Below are 15,423 nucleotides of genomic sequence, written 5' to 3' on the forward strand. Positions count from 1 at the left end.
GAAGAACTGGAATTTTCTCTGGGCCTTAAACATCTGAGAATACCAAGCCAATATGCTGGATAATAAATACGAAAACTAAATTATTCTACTCTTATTTAAAACGTGATAGTCTTAGTATGGGTCACTATCTTTCTTTCTTTGTTTCTTTTTTGAGATGGAGTCTCGCTCTTTTACCCAGACTGGAGTGCAGTGGCACGAACTTGGCTCATTGCAACCTCTGCCTCCTGGGTTCAAACGATTCTCCTGCCTCAGCATCCTCACTAGCTGGGACTACAGCTGCACACCACCATGCCCAGCTAATTTTTTTTTTTTTTTTTTTTGTATTTTTAGTAGAGACAGGGTTTCACAATGTTAGCCAGAATGGTCTCGATCTCCTGACCTCGTGATCCACCTGCCTCGGCCTCCCAAAGTGCTGGGATTACAGGCGTGAGCAACTGCATCCAGCTAGGGTCACTATATTTTATGAGGTAAAGTAAAACTTCATTTATATAGAGACAGGTTTCTGGACAAATCCCTGGTTTCAAATTCAGAAACACCTTTAAAAAAATAGTATTTAAGTTTCAGATCAAGTCCCTGAACACCTGGCAACAAAAACAGCCAAAAGTGCTAAAGAGCTGCACTGGCTATTTGTAGGAAAAGCCTTCTTCCAATTTGCTGACAATGTCTACGACACAAAGCAGAAGAAGACAAGAAGGTAAGTGGAGAGAGCTGTCAGACAGAACAGAGACTAGAAGCAGAAGCAGAGGTTGGAAATGATGACAGAGTAGGCAGCAAGGTTGCAAGTAGCAGACACTGGCACATAAGAAAGCCAGTTACAAAAGAGGGAGAAAAGAAACTCATTCTACAGCCTAATCCGACAAAGAGTTACCAGCTCATAAGCAGCCCTTGAAGGCAGCGAGGGAAGACAGCATGCAAAGAGTGCCTAAGGACATGCTCCTTAGTATCCACGCTAGGTGGATACCCAGAAGCCTGAAAACCAAGGCAGTTCAAGGGCCCAGGGGAGAAGGGGCTGTGACAGTGCTGAGCTCTACAGTGACAAATTAAATCATTCAGCTTCATGCCCTGCACCATATATATCTACAACACAGAACACTGACATTCCTAAACATGACCTTGAATCAAGAATAGATTAAAATAAGATAAACATTCTCTGTATAAAAAGGTACATCTTAGAAATATTCCCTTCAAAATTAAAGTCAAAATATTTGGGGCAGAAATAATAAAATCCTCAACTATACAGCACACTTATTTTTTTAGTCCCCAAATGGCTTAGGCACTGATGACCTAGGACAACAGAAATTTCATTCCATAATGGAACAAGAGGGCAGAAATGATAATTCTATGAGGACTGCCTAAAAAAAGAAAAGGTGAGAAGCCACTTAATTACATAAAATAATGAAAAAGGAAAAAAATCCCTGGCACACTAACTTATTCTTCACATCTGAATCTGAGAATACTTGGATTAAGGGCTTGAGCTCTAAGAGAGGAACTGAGACAGGCCCCTGTGTGCAAACATTTTATATCCCTTAAAAATATATAGGCTCAGTGAACAGGAAGAAACTGTTTCATATTTGTCTCTCTATCCTCCACAGTACTTAGACATAATGTCTAGTATACAACATAAACTTTCAAACTGTAACACTCTTCCCTGACACTTAACAACTAAATCTTATTTCACTTAGTACTTGCTGCTGCTTTTGATTAGCTCAGAAGGGTAAGGCAGTACCCTCCTACATTTTTCAGCTCTTGACACAAAGATACATCAATGGGGAAATCCTATGTCCTTCCTGACTCCCTACTCCATGTGATTTACAGATGCAATTTTATCATTATATTCTCTTTTCTCTCACTTCCCACAACCTAGACATTCCAGCTTTTCTCAGTATCATAGTTACTTAACTCTGACTCCTTCACAGTCAAAATCTAGGGGCAGATTTCAGGGACAAGTCTCAATGCATTTGGGAGAGATTATGGTTTCAGTCTGGGCTTAAAGTAGACAAACTGTAATGTCCATGGATGCTCTCACAGCCTCAGTCCTAAAGAAAAGTGTGGGGTTCTCCCAGGCTTCACCAAGATTACTGCTTTTTAGCAGTAAAGGGCGGCCAGTGGTCTCTCGCTATTAGTCTGGCCCTTTGGCTGGACTGTTATCATTACCCTTTATACTTTGAATTGTTTAGAGCTTCTGATATAGGCCATAAACGTGTAACTACTCATCCCAGTCTGTCATGCCTGTCCAATTTACCTGCTGCTGTCAGGGAAGTCCATAAAGTTTGACATTTGACATTTGAATCAGAATGTTAACTTTTCAAAAACTATTATTACTCGTTGCATTAAAATAAGCTGGGGTGGGTGGTTATGAATGTTGCAGGATCTTTGCTTTAAATTTCCAGGCTTTGTCATGGTCTTATCTAATGGTGAGATGCATTAACATTTCCCATATGGTGTTAAATCTGAAATACGGCCAGCAATCACTTTCCCCCACCATTTTCTGATACCGGACGTAATACTTCTCTTTCAAAGATGGCATGCACATGCTTGCTGAACAAATGAAGTGTACAGGTACACGAGTGGCTAGGGACAGTTCATTCTTCCAGACCATGTCTTTTGTGAGATGTACAAAGCTGCTAGGCTGCCAGATAGTGAGGTCAGTGGGAAATGTGAGAAATCGTAGGTTAGATACAAGTGCAGGAAATACAATCTGAACAGCCTTGCTGCAACATATTTAGATAGTAGTCTGTATGCTCTTTCACAGTGATTTTGTCATTTATTTTCCTGATGTAAATAAAGACTTTATTTTCTTGTTTGGTGATGCTTTTTTTACTTTGCGATAAACATTTTTGGCAGCAATAAACTTTAAAAAGTTCATGTTTATAAAAATTTAAGTCCCAAATTTCCTTCTCAAGTAAGTTGATTATGAATATGTATACCACACAAAATACTGTATCCACCATAGGGACCACAGAGATGTTACTTCCAATATTAAAACTAGAAGACACGGTCTTTCTGAAGAAGTATCAGCATTACTTCAAAAGTTAGTAGCTACAGGCTGGGCGCTGTGGCTCATGCCTGTAATCCCAGCACTTTGGGAGACCGAGGCAGGCGGATCACTTGAGACCAAGAGTTCGAAACCAGCCTGGCCAACATGGTGAAACCCCGTCTCTACTAAAAATACAAAAATTAGCCAGGCAAGGCATGGTGGTGGGTGCTATAATCTCAGCTACTTGGGAGGCTGAGGCAGAGAACTGCTTGAACCTGGGAGTCAGAGGTTGCAGTGAGCTAAGATCACGCCACTGTACCCCAGCCTGGGCAACAGAGTGAGACTTTGTCTCAAAAAAAAAAAAAAAAAAAAAAAAAAAAAAAAAAAAAAAAAAAAAGTATATGGGAGAATGTATACAGGTTACATGCACATACTATACCATTTATATAAGGGATTTTGGTATCCTCAATGGGTCCTGGAACCAAGCCCCCCACAATACAGAGGGACTACTGTAATTTTTTTTGTATAAGGAGTATGACAAAGGTTGAGGTTATTGTACATGGATATCCAATTTTTCCTTGGTACCTTTGTTAAAAAAAATCAATTGACTGTATATATGTGGGTCCATTTCTGGACTCTCCATTCTGTTTCACTGATGAGTATATCTATCCTTAAGCCTAAACCATATAATTTTGATTACTGGTGCTTTATATTTAAAATCAATGAGAGTGAAATCTCCAGCCTTTTCTTTTTCAAAATTGTTTTGGCTATTCTATGTTCTTTCCATTTCCACATGATTTCAGTTTGTCAGCTTCTTTTTTAAAAAAGCCAGCTAGGAAGAGTTTGTATAGAACTAGTAAAATGTATAAGTAAATCTATCTAGGAATACAGTTTTATTTTTGGTTTTGAGATTTTAAACCATTAATTAAATTTCTTTAAAAGACATAGGGCTACTCCAGTTATCTTTTTCTTCCTGGGTGAGCTTTGGTTGTTTATGTCTCTCAAGAAATATCATTTCAGTTGTCAAATTTATTGGCATAAATTTATTCATGTATTTATGTATTTTAATATAAAACAGTCTAAAGCCCACCAATGTATAAAACAATTTTTCAAGTAAATATTTTGAAAATTAGGCTTTCTGCTCCTCCCATTTGACAACAGAATCTTCTTGTGCAGGGCCAGCTGCACCCCTGGGACACCATGGTGAAGGTGAAGGCCAGGGTAAATGAATTTAGTTGTACAGGGCACCTGGTCACCAGGGCTGCTTTTAACTCTGGCAAAGTGGATATTGTTGCCATCAATCATCCCTTTGTTGACCTCAACTACATGGTCTACATGTTCTAGTATGATTCCACCCATAGCAAGTTCCACAGCATCATCAAGCCTGAGAATGGGAAACTTGTCATCAATGGAAATCCCATCACCATCTTCCAAGAGAGAGATCCCACCAAAATCAAAGGGGTGATGCTGGCACTAATTACATTGTGGAGTCCACTGGTGTCTTCACTACCATGAAGAAGGCTGGGACTCATTTAGATGGGGGAGCCAAAAAGGTCATTATCTCTGCCCCCTCTGCCGACATCCCCATGTTTGTAATGGGTGTGAACTATGAGAAGTACAAAAATGGCCTCAAGATTGTCAGTAATGCCTCCTGTACCACCAATTGCTTAGTTCCCCCAGCCAAGGTCATCCATGACAATTCTGGCATCATGGAAGAATTCATGACCACAGTCCATGCCATCACTGACACCCAGAAGACCGTGGATGGCCCCTCTGGGAAACTATGGCACAATGGCTGTGGAATTTTCCAGAACATCATCCTTGCATCTACTGGCACTGACAAGGCTGTGGGTAAGGTCATCCCTGAGCTGAACAGGAAGGTCACTGGCATGATCTTCCATGTCCCCCACCACCACTGTGTCAGTCATGGATCTGATCTGCTGTCTAGAGAAACTTGCCAAATATAATGACATCAAGGAGGTAGTGAAACAGGCTAGGTGCAGTAAAACTCATGCCTGTAATTCTAGCACTCACTTTGGGAAGATGAGGTGGGTGGATCAGTTGAGGTCAGGAGTTCAAGACCTGCCTGACCAACATGGAGAAACCCCCGTCTCTACTAAAAATACAAAATTAGCTGGGTGTGGTGGCGCATGCCTGTAATCCAGGTACTCCGGAGGCTGAGGCAGGAGAATCGCTTGAACTCGGGATGCGGAGGGTGTGGTGAGCCGAGATCTCGCCATTGCACTCCAGCCTGGGTGACAAGAGCGAACTCTGTCTCAGAACAAAAAACAAACAAACAAACAAAAAACAACAACAAAAAAACCACGTTGCCTCTACCTCCCCCTTTAGAGAAGCTTAGAAAAAATAAAAGTGAAAAAATCCTACTGAAATAATATCAGAAAGCACATTGTAGTCTTATATTACCTCCATTTCAAATCCAACTTTCAGAAAAAGAAGAAAACTATTTTGGGTAACCAAATAACAAGTCCCTTTTAAGCCCCAGAATTTAAAGATCACTGAAAAATGAAAATTATGTAATGTCTTGTACTCAAGATGCTCTGGAAATTATTTTTGAATTCCCACACCATTATCATTAATGGACACCAGCTGTAGGCTCACAGTATCCTGGGTATATTACACAATAAAAACATAGACAGGATGTCACTGCACATATGCCATGCACACAGCTTGGTTCTAATTAGCATCACTGAGAATAGACATTTATTAAAGAAGATGGTGTAACGGTTAAGAGCACAGGCTCTGGAGTCAGACCACCTGGGTTCCAATCTTGGCTCAGCCACCTATGCAATGTGTGACCTTGGGCAAATTATTTAAGTCTCATTTCTTCCTTTGAAATAACTCACAAAGTTGCTATGAGAATTAAACGAAATAATGAATATACAGTACTTAGTATAGTGTCTATACCTTAGTAAGCACTCAATAAATATTAAGGTTTATCACTATTGGTACTACTGAATAATTATAATGCTAAAGAGGTCCTGGTAGGACTAGGGTTTACAAAAATATATGGCACAGTTTCTCAGCTTTCAAGAACTTACAATTTAGAAATCAATTCAAAGAGCCCAAAAGGAAGGATAAAATAATGAAGAGTATCATTTTCCTATTAAGACCTGAAAGTTAATACAACAAAATCACTTTAAGTCACCCAACTCAAACAGGTAGATATTTAATCGATTTAGTGTCATTTGAATACCCAACAGAGTTAATAACACTACGCATATGATGGAGGTTGAGTACAATCTAGTACACACGTTGACTTAAACTGTTTAATATAAAAGTTTGGGACTGGGTTTATCCTGGAGAATTATTGATTTTGGTCATGATATTGATTTCATGACCCACTCATCCTTAAAGAGCCAGCCGAGAGACTGCTAACCACCTACCAACCAGCTAACAGTAGACAATAAGCATATAGACTGACCTACATTTTGTAAGAAATATTTTTAACTTTAAAAGTCAACTTATATGCAGTGCTTTAGAGTTTACAAAGTTCCTGCAACTCATTACTTTTTATCTCCATAATTGGGAGATGAACACGACATCCTTCAAAACAATTCTAGGGCCTTCATTCAAAACAGATGATACAGTTTGTCAGATAAGGTGACTTTATATCATTTTACTCAACCAGTTCCACTTTTTTTTTTTTTTTTACTCTTAATGTTTTGAGATTAAAGAGTAAATATGCTACGCACTGATTGTTTTTCAAAAACAAAACTGACATTCAGAAAAATGAGGTTTTGAACTCCAGGTGCTCTGATTTGCTGTAAAGCTAAAGCATAAATTACCTTCTCAGTTTCACCTCCTACTGTCTACCCCATGTCTTCTGCTTTATCTTTTCAAGATTTTTCTCCACAGATGTAGGTGTCCAGGTTCTTGTTTTCAATTTAAATCAAAATAATTCAAGAAATACTCAATTCAATAAATCAATTCAAGAAATACCTACAAGCTCTACCAGCTCTGGATGGCTGCTGGAGAGGTCCACAGATAGGTAAGTCTCTGCCTTCACAGAATTCACAATCTACTTTCAAAAGCTATAATACGAGGTCAAATAGTAAGGGACACATAGTCGTTTACGATGTGATAGGGATTCAAAGATTGGAGAGTGCCCTCTGGTGGAAGGGGAAGAGATGATCAACAGCGACTTCAAGGTATTTAAATTTTACACAGAATTTCCATAGGAAGAACTGAAGGAAGACAGGCATTCTGAGGAACAGGCATTACGCAGGACACTAGTGGCAAGGGGGTGTTCAGGGAAAAATGAGTTGTTCAGATCTATCAGAGTTCAGAGAACATGTTATGAAGGGCTTTGAATATTAGGCTGGGAAGTCCTATAGATAACTCGATATTAAATGAGTCATCAAAGTTTTTAGGCAGGAGAGTTAGGTGATAAGAACTTTACTTTGGGAAGATTCATCTGATGGAAAGTGTGTAAGAGGAGTCCAAGGGGAGACTTTGGAGTTGGAGGCCACTGAGAGGGTTACTACAATATTTTAGACGAAGTGAAAGTGCTCTTTCAAGATTAAAAGTAAAGGGAAGGAGTCAAAGAGGTTGGTAGCTTAAAAGAAAAATAAAATTGGGCAAAGCTCCCCCTCGGTTCTTTTCCTTAAAGGGTCAACAAAGACCTGAGACTGTATGAAGGCAGAAAACAAAGATTAGTAGAGAACAAAATATTATTGATGCTAGTGGGGAGAAAAAGATCAATCACTGAATTAAAGTCCAAGAAGAAGAGGGATGGAATGGACCAAGTGGAGGCATTCATTTTGAAAAGGAAAATTCCTGTACTTCAAAAGAGAGAGAGTATAAAAGGGAAAAGAGTTAAAATACATGGAAACTTATTAAGTTGAGACAGAGGAAGTTGAAGAATTTATGGCAAATAATCTCAACTTTCTCAGAGAATAGGAGCCAAGCTCATTTGCATGGAGAACTGGGGAGAGACTGGGTATGTGCCATGAATTAGGTGTACTTAGAAAAGACATTGAGAGGGATATAATCATGAGCAAAAAAGTACTGGTTAAAATATTGCTTAGACCGAAGTAAATGCAACCAAATTAAAAATAGTTAAAATGGTCATATTCAAAATGTAAAGACTTTTGTGCTTCAAAGGGCACTGACTTAATCAGTGTTAGGCTGCTATAACAAAATACCACAGACTGAGTAGTTTATAAACAGTATAATTTATTGCTTACAGTTCTGGAAGCTAGAAGTCTAAGATCAAGGCACCAGCAGATTTGATGTCTGGTGAGGGCCTGTTCCTCATGGATCATGCCGTGTTGCTGCATCCTCAGAGGGTGGAGGGCAGAGACAAGCCCCTTGAGCCTCTTTTATAAGCATACTAATCCCATTCATGATGGTGGAGCCCTCATGACCTAATCACCCCCTAAAGGCCCCAACTCTTAATACTATAGCATTGGGGATTATTTCCAATATATAAATTTGAGGGAAATATCAACATTCAGACCATAGCAGACACTACCAAAAAAGTGAAAACACAACCCACAAAATGAGAGAAAATATTTGCAAATTTGATATCTGATAATCATCTGGCACCCAGAATACACAAAGAACTCTTAAAACTCAGCAATGAAAAACCAAATAATGCAATTTAAAAATAGGCAAAAATTGAAACAGATATTTCTTCAAGTAAATACAAATGGCCAATAAGCACATGTAAAGATGCTCAACATCATTTATCATTAAAGAAATGCAAATCAAAACCACAGTGAACTATTCCTTACCTACCAGGATGGTCATAGTAAAAAACACAAATGGACATAATAAAAAATAACAAGTGTTGCTAAGGGTGCAAAGAAACTGGAACTCTCACATATTGCTGGTGGTAATATAAAATGGTTCAGCCATTTTGGGAAACAGTTTGGCAGTTTCTCAAACAGTTAAATATAGAGTTACCATATAACCCAGCAATTAATTTCATTCCTATATACCCAAGAGAAATGAAAACATATAGCCACACAAAAAATCGCGCACAAATGTTCATAGCAGCACTATACATGATAGCCAAAAAGTGGAAGCAACTTAAATGTCTATCACTTGACGAATGAGTAAACAAAATGTGGGATATCCATATAATGGAATATTATTTGACATAAAAATGAAGTACTAATATTAATACATGCTACAGTATGGATGAATCTTTAAAACATTATGCTAAGTGAAAGAAGCCAGACACAAAAGGCCACTTAGTGCAGAATTCCGTTTATATGAAATGTCCAGAATAGGCAATTTGATAGAGAAAGAAAGCAGATTAGTGGTTTCCAGGGGCTGAGGGAATGGGAAAATGGGAGAGTGCAGAGTGACTGCTAATGGGTATGAGATTCCTTTTTTGCAGTGATAAAAATGTTCTGAAATTACATACTGGTGATGTTTGTACAACTTTATGAATACTAAAACCCACTGATTTGTATACTTTAAACAGGTGAATTTTATGACATGCGAATCTTCTGTTGAAAAGATTGCTAGCAAGTTTAGATGACCTGTATTTTGTTCTAGATCTGTTCAGAATGGAATCATGATTTTCTCAGGCTACAATACATCATAGAAGTCAGATGTGAGGGTTACTGTGAATAAGGTATTGGGAAGGCAGGAAGGCAGAGTCAAGGAATGAACAGCACATTGCTGAAATTGATATCTATAAAGCCCAGGCTCTTTCAAAACCCAATAATAAAAACACAAACAATCCAATTAGAAAATAGGCAAAAGACATACACAGACATTTTACCAAAGAGGATATACAGATGGCAAATAAGTACATGAAAAGATGTTCAATAACATTAGCATTAGGGAAAGGCAACTTAAAACCATGAAATATCACTACACACCTATCAGGTTGGCTACAATAAAAAATAGTGACAACACCAAATGCTGGCAAGGATGCAAAGAAACTGAATTATTCACACATTGTCAGTGGGAATGTAAAATGGTACAGCCACTCTGGGAAACAGTTTGGCAGTTTCTTATAAATCTAAACATGAAACTACCATATAACCTAGCATTACATTCCTATGCATTTATCCCAAAGAAATGAAAACTTATGCTCACACAAAAACCTTTACACAAATGTTCATAACAGCTTTATTCATAATAGCTGAAAACTGGAAGCAATCCAGATGTACTTTAACAGGTAAAGGTTAAACAAACTGTTATACCATGGACTACTACTCAGCAATAAAAAGAAACAAACTGTTGATACACTCAACAACCTACACTAATCTTCAGGAAATTATGTGGAGTGAAAAAAAATCCCAAAAGGTTATAAATGGTATGATTCAATTTATATGACATTCTTGAGATGACTAAATTATAGAAATGGGGAAAGGATTAGTGGTTGCCAAGTGTCAAGGATGGGAGGGTGAGAGGTATCTATAAAAGGGCAATAGGAGGGATCCTCGTGGTGACGGAAATGTTCTATATCCTGACTGCATCAATGTCAGTATCTTGACTATGATATTGTGCTGCAGTTTTGCAAGATGTTACCACAGGGAAAAACTGGGTAAAAGATACATAGGCTCTCCTCTTTGTATTATTTCTTACAACTGCATGTAAATCTACAATTATCTCAAAAAGTTTAATTTTTTAAAAATAGCTCAGGTTAAGGGGGAGGCAAGACAAATCAAAATCTGATATGCAGTTTTCATATTCCTAATATGAGGATTATAGTAACTACTAAGGAAATTTTTAAAATGTATACAAAGTAAGGAGATTTGGGAACACAAGGTCTCTTAATGACAAATGGTAATTTAATATTACTTCTACCATTATTGAAATGGCTTAGGAACTACAAATGGCTAACCATTTCCAGAGGATTTATTCTCAAGGGACTGTGATGGCATAAGTGCCTCAAAGGGTAAATTAATGATACCTGAAACCCATAGGAAACCAGGGCTGGGTGCAGTGGCTCATGCTTGTAATCCTAGCTCTTTAGGAGGCCAAGGTGGGAAGACTGCTTGAGTCTAGGAGTTCAAGGCTAGCCTGGGTGACAGACCAAAACCTTATTTCTAAAATAAAAATAAGAAGAAAAAAAAAAGCAGATCCCCTAATGCAAGCTAGGCCCTCTCATTGAGAGTCTGCTTCTGTTCCAGAATGCTTGAACAAATAATGCTTGAACAAAAGCTTAAAGAACAGATTACAAAAGAATGGAGTTACTAATAGTTATGTGAATTAGAGATCTGCAGCTATAGCACATAAGTTAGCAAAACTACCTCCGGATTTGAATCTCACCTCACCAATACTGTGTGACCATTATAAGAATCAAAGAGATGATATATACGCCACACTTGACATGGTAGCTCCATAAGCTCAATAAATGTTTGCTATTATTAATAATCAAAAGGGGCTATAATAATTAACTTATGTAGTCCAACCTTTCCTGCACGAAAGGAATCACTCAACAACATTCCTAACATCCTATCCAACTTTTACCTGAACATAGCTAGCGATAGGTAATTCATTGCTTTTCAAGGCAATCCATTCCAATGTTAGGCAGCTACAATAGCTAGAAAGTTGTTCCTTCGATTTTTGTCCCAAATCATCTCTGTAACTTTCAAACGTTAGTCTTGGTTCTGCCTTTTTAAGCTGCCAAAAAAGGTCTGGCCCCTCTTCTGCACAGCATATTACATGTTCGGCACCTGCTATCCCATTGCCTGGCATGTTTGGAAACTAGTCTGTAGTCTGCTCCTCTCTCATCATGTGACCCAAGACACATCTCTCTGAGCCTGTTTCCTCAACTTGAAAGTCAGGATTTCAGATCAAATAAACTCTCAGGCTTTCTTCCCCTAGAAGCAAGAGCTGTACTTTTACTTATGTCTTTGCCCAGTTATTCTGATCCATCCTCCCAGGTCAGTTTTCAGTCCCCACATCCACTTGGTGCCTTCCTCTGACTACACCCTAGCTAGTTAGCATCTTTCTTAAAATTTGATGCCCAGAATACAACACAAAACTAAAGTTCTCACACCTGTAATCCCAGCACTCAGGGAGGCTGAGGAGGAAGATCATCGGATCCCAGGAGGTCAAGGATGCAGTGAGCCATGATCGTGCCACCGCACTCCAGCCTGGGTGACAAAGCAAGACCCTGTCTAAACAAAACAAAACAAAACAAACTAAAGTTCTGGCAACAATAGTCAAGTGTACTATAAAACTCTCTCCTCCCTACTTAATACAATTTAGTTTAAGCATTTGGGACTAACATTTTACCACCTTGCTTTATGGTGAGCTTACAGCTAATTATAAACTTGGGGTCTCTTCCCATAACATGCTGTGTTCTCTATCATGGGTCCAGAGTTGATTTTTGGAATCTAAGTTCATGATTTTATGTTTATTTATGGTTAATGTACTCTTTTCCATCTGTTCCATCATTTCAGCCTATGAAGCTACATTGGACTCTTGTGTTATTCATTGCATTAGTCAAAGTACATTGACTATATTCTTGATAATTAAGATATTTTTAAAACCGTTTAATATTCCACTATATACACAAGTGCTTGTATACAAAAAATGTTTCCTTACTATTGATGCTGAGACGGAATCTTGCTCTGTCACCCAGGCTGAAGTGGAGTGGTGCAATCTTGGCTCACTGCAACCTCTGCCTCCTGGGTTCAAGTGATTCTCCTGCCTCAGCCTCTTGAATAGCTGGGATTACAGGAGCCCATCACTATGCCTGGCTAATTTTTGTATTTTTAGTAGAGACGGGGTTTCACCATGTTGGCCAGGCTGGTCTCGAACTCTTGACCTCAGGTGATCCACCCACCTTGGCCTCCCAAAGTGCTGGGATTACAGGTGTGAGCCACCGCACCCAGCTGAGTTCTTAAAACTTTAAAAATCTTCTTAAGCGTTCTGATTGTACAAACAGACAAAACATGCTTTAGACCTAATGACCTCGTAAGTTCTTTTTTAAAGATTCTAAAACTTAACAGTTCTAAGTATGACATACAACAGTCAAAATAAGGAACAGGGTATGCCTCTCAGTGTGTTGGGACTGCCTGATAGAAAAGAACCCACTCCACACTACCATATAAATGTTTGTACCTTTTTGCTACTTGTTATAACAGTAAATGATTCTCCCTTGTTAATACAGTAAGAGATTTTGAAACACAGCTAGACGACCTTGCCCTCTCAAGGTGGAAAAAAAAGATTATTATAAAAATTTGCTGTTACAGACAATTTAACCAGCTTTAAAACGCTTTAGAACTGTTACTGCTTACCTCCGTTATAAAGCCTTCCAGTGGAAAGTTCTGGATGTTTTTGCTTTTGTAGGACACCAGAACATACCATGCTGTACTCCTTTATGTCATACTAATATTCATATGAAGACTGTGTTCAGATTGAAAGAAACTCATTCAACTAATTGGATTATGATTCTAGATGGCAAATATTATCCCTTTCAAAGATAAAATTGTCCCAAATTTGCGCTAGCAAAAAAAAACAACAACTGTGTTTTTCATTATCTATGTTTTATACCTGAATAAAATAAAAGATCAAGGCTGGACACAGTGGCTCACACCTATAATGCCAGCACTTTGGGAAGCCAAGGTGAGAGAATTTCTCGAGGTCAGGAGTTCAAGACCAACCTGGGCAACATAGTAAGACCCCATCTCAATTTAAAAAAAGTGTTTCTAATAGTCGGGCATGGTGGCACACACTGGAAGTTCCTGCTACTTGGGAGGCTGAGGCAGGAGGGTTGCCAGAGCCTGGGAGTTAAAGGTCAGAGTGAGCTATTGGTCATGCCACTGCACTCCAGCCTGGGTAACAAAGCAAAACTGTCTCTAAAGAAACAAAACTAAAAATTTTAAGACAAAAAATAGTAAAAGTCCATATTTCAGGTAAATCTTACGTATTCCTCTCCCTATTGCATGATTTCCTGTATATTTGCCTGTTCCAGAGTTTCAAATTCCTTTTCTTGACCCTTCCAGACACTCTGCACACAAAAACATACGGGTATAAGAGCAAACTTAATATTCAGCCCAAACACCTTAAAGTTTATTACTAATATTTATAATGATGGAGGTGTTTGCATATAATTATTGTCCATAAATGCTGTAGCAAATGGATTAATATATTAATTTGAAGACTGCCTGCTAAATGGATAAGGACTTGTAATTAATTTTTTTTTGGAACAATCAAATTATATTGACTACCTATTATATTCTGACATGTCAATAATAGCAGAAATGCAAAACATCATGGACATAGGAATCTTGATCCACTTCAAATCCTTGACCTTGCCCTGACTGCATAGTTTCATCCTTGGTTTTCTTTATAGGCCTCACAAAGGCTGATCCCACTGCCCACAAGGGTCACTCTCTAATGGATGCCTAGTCCTGATCTCAAGTTAATAACATGCACTCTCAAGCCATTCCCTCTCCTGGGGCCATAAGGAGGGTGTTCCCACATCCTTCCCAGACAAAAACAAGTCCTCTACAACACCTATTCATATGAAATTTTTTAAATCTAATAGAATTTTGCAGCTTACAACAATAAAACATTGGTATGAACTGTGAGTTAGATCACGGGGATATGTAATGACATTATATATAACTAGATATAATACAGTATTTGTTAAATGGGATTCTATCCATAAATTCTGTCCAAATTTATGTTAACAATAATCCGACACCATCTATTCTTAAAAAGGAGCCAGGAACTTAAGGCCTCATTCTAGAATACCCTCTCCAAGCCCTATCCTATATATCCATACTAATTAGACTCCGAACTGGGAACTGGGAATCAATTAGTTTGGCTTTGCAGGTAAGCCATTTCTACCTAACTCCTTAAGCATTATCATGTTTATCTATAAAATGAGTAGTTTAGACAATATTATTGATTTTTAGTCTGCATGTTCAGAATCATAGAAGCCCCCCAAAAGTAATAATTGGGCCTCGAAGTTATTTTTATTTCAAAAAGCTTATTTGTTACACAAATAAAATATCTTTTTTTTTTTTTTCCTGAGCTGAAATTATGGTACTAACCAACCGTAATTTTCTCATATCGACCAGAAGTCCTGGTTGGCTTTGGTCAGTAAAATTAGGAAACAAATGAATTATTATTTAATCAATGCAGAATAATAAATATTTCAAAATATGGAGGCCATGAGAAACAGAAATAATTAACATGATCTTTGGCAGGAGAAAAAATGGAAATCACAGAGCTGAATTTTTTTTTTTTTTTTTTCTTGAGACGGAGTCTTGCTCTGTCGCCCAGGCTGGAGTGCAGTGGCACCATCTCAGCTCACTGCAACCTCCGCACCCCACCCCCCGGGTTCAAGTGATTCTCCTGCCTATTCTTTCATCTAATGTTTACTGTATACTTTTTCCTGTACCAGGTTTTTCACTAGGTCTTAGGGTGAAAGATACCGGGATACCACTGAGGAGTCCATGGCCACAGTTCAATAAAGGGGATGAGGTACCTTCTAGCTG

At 38.3% G+C, this 15,423-nt stretch overlaps 1 protein-coding gene and 1 pseudogene across 5 annotated transcripts in view; one reads left to right on the top strand and one right to left on the bottom strand.

Moving 5' to 3' along the window:
• Positions 1 to 15,423, bottom strand: part of FRMD5 (FERM domain containing 5) — a 336,834-nt gene that overhangs the window by 196,708 nt on the left and 124,703 nt on the right. The window contains exon 2 of one of the 5 annotated variants that reach the window (XM_063652194.1): positions 11,967 to 12,087. The exons of the other annotated variants lie outside the window; for them this stretch is intronic. The gene's annotated coding sequence lies outside the window, so the exon portion shown is untranslated. The remainder of the gene's footprint in view (positions 1 to 11,966; positions 12,088 to 15,423) is intronic. 5 annotated transcript variants of the gene reach the window in all.
• The window catches only part of LOC134738293 (glyceraldehyde-3-phosphate dehydrogenase-like), a 134,227-nt pseudogene continuing 122,981 nt past the window's right edge, over positions 4,178 to 15,423 (top strand).

The sequence above is a fragment of the Pongo pygmaeus genome, chromosome 16, assembly GCF_028885625.2.
Source record: "Pongo pygmaeus isolate AG05252 chromosome 16, NHGRI_mPonPyg2-v2.0_pri, whole genome shotgun sequence".
Classification (NCBI taxonomy): domain Eukaryota; kingdom Metazoa; phylum Chordata; class Mammalia; order Primates; family Hominidae; genus Pongo; species Pongo pygmaeus.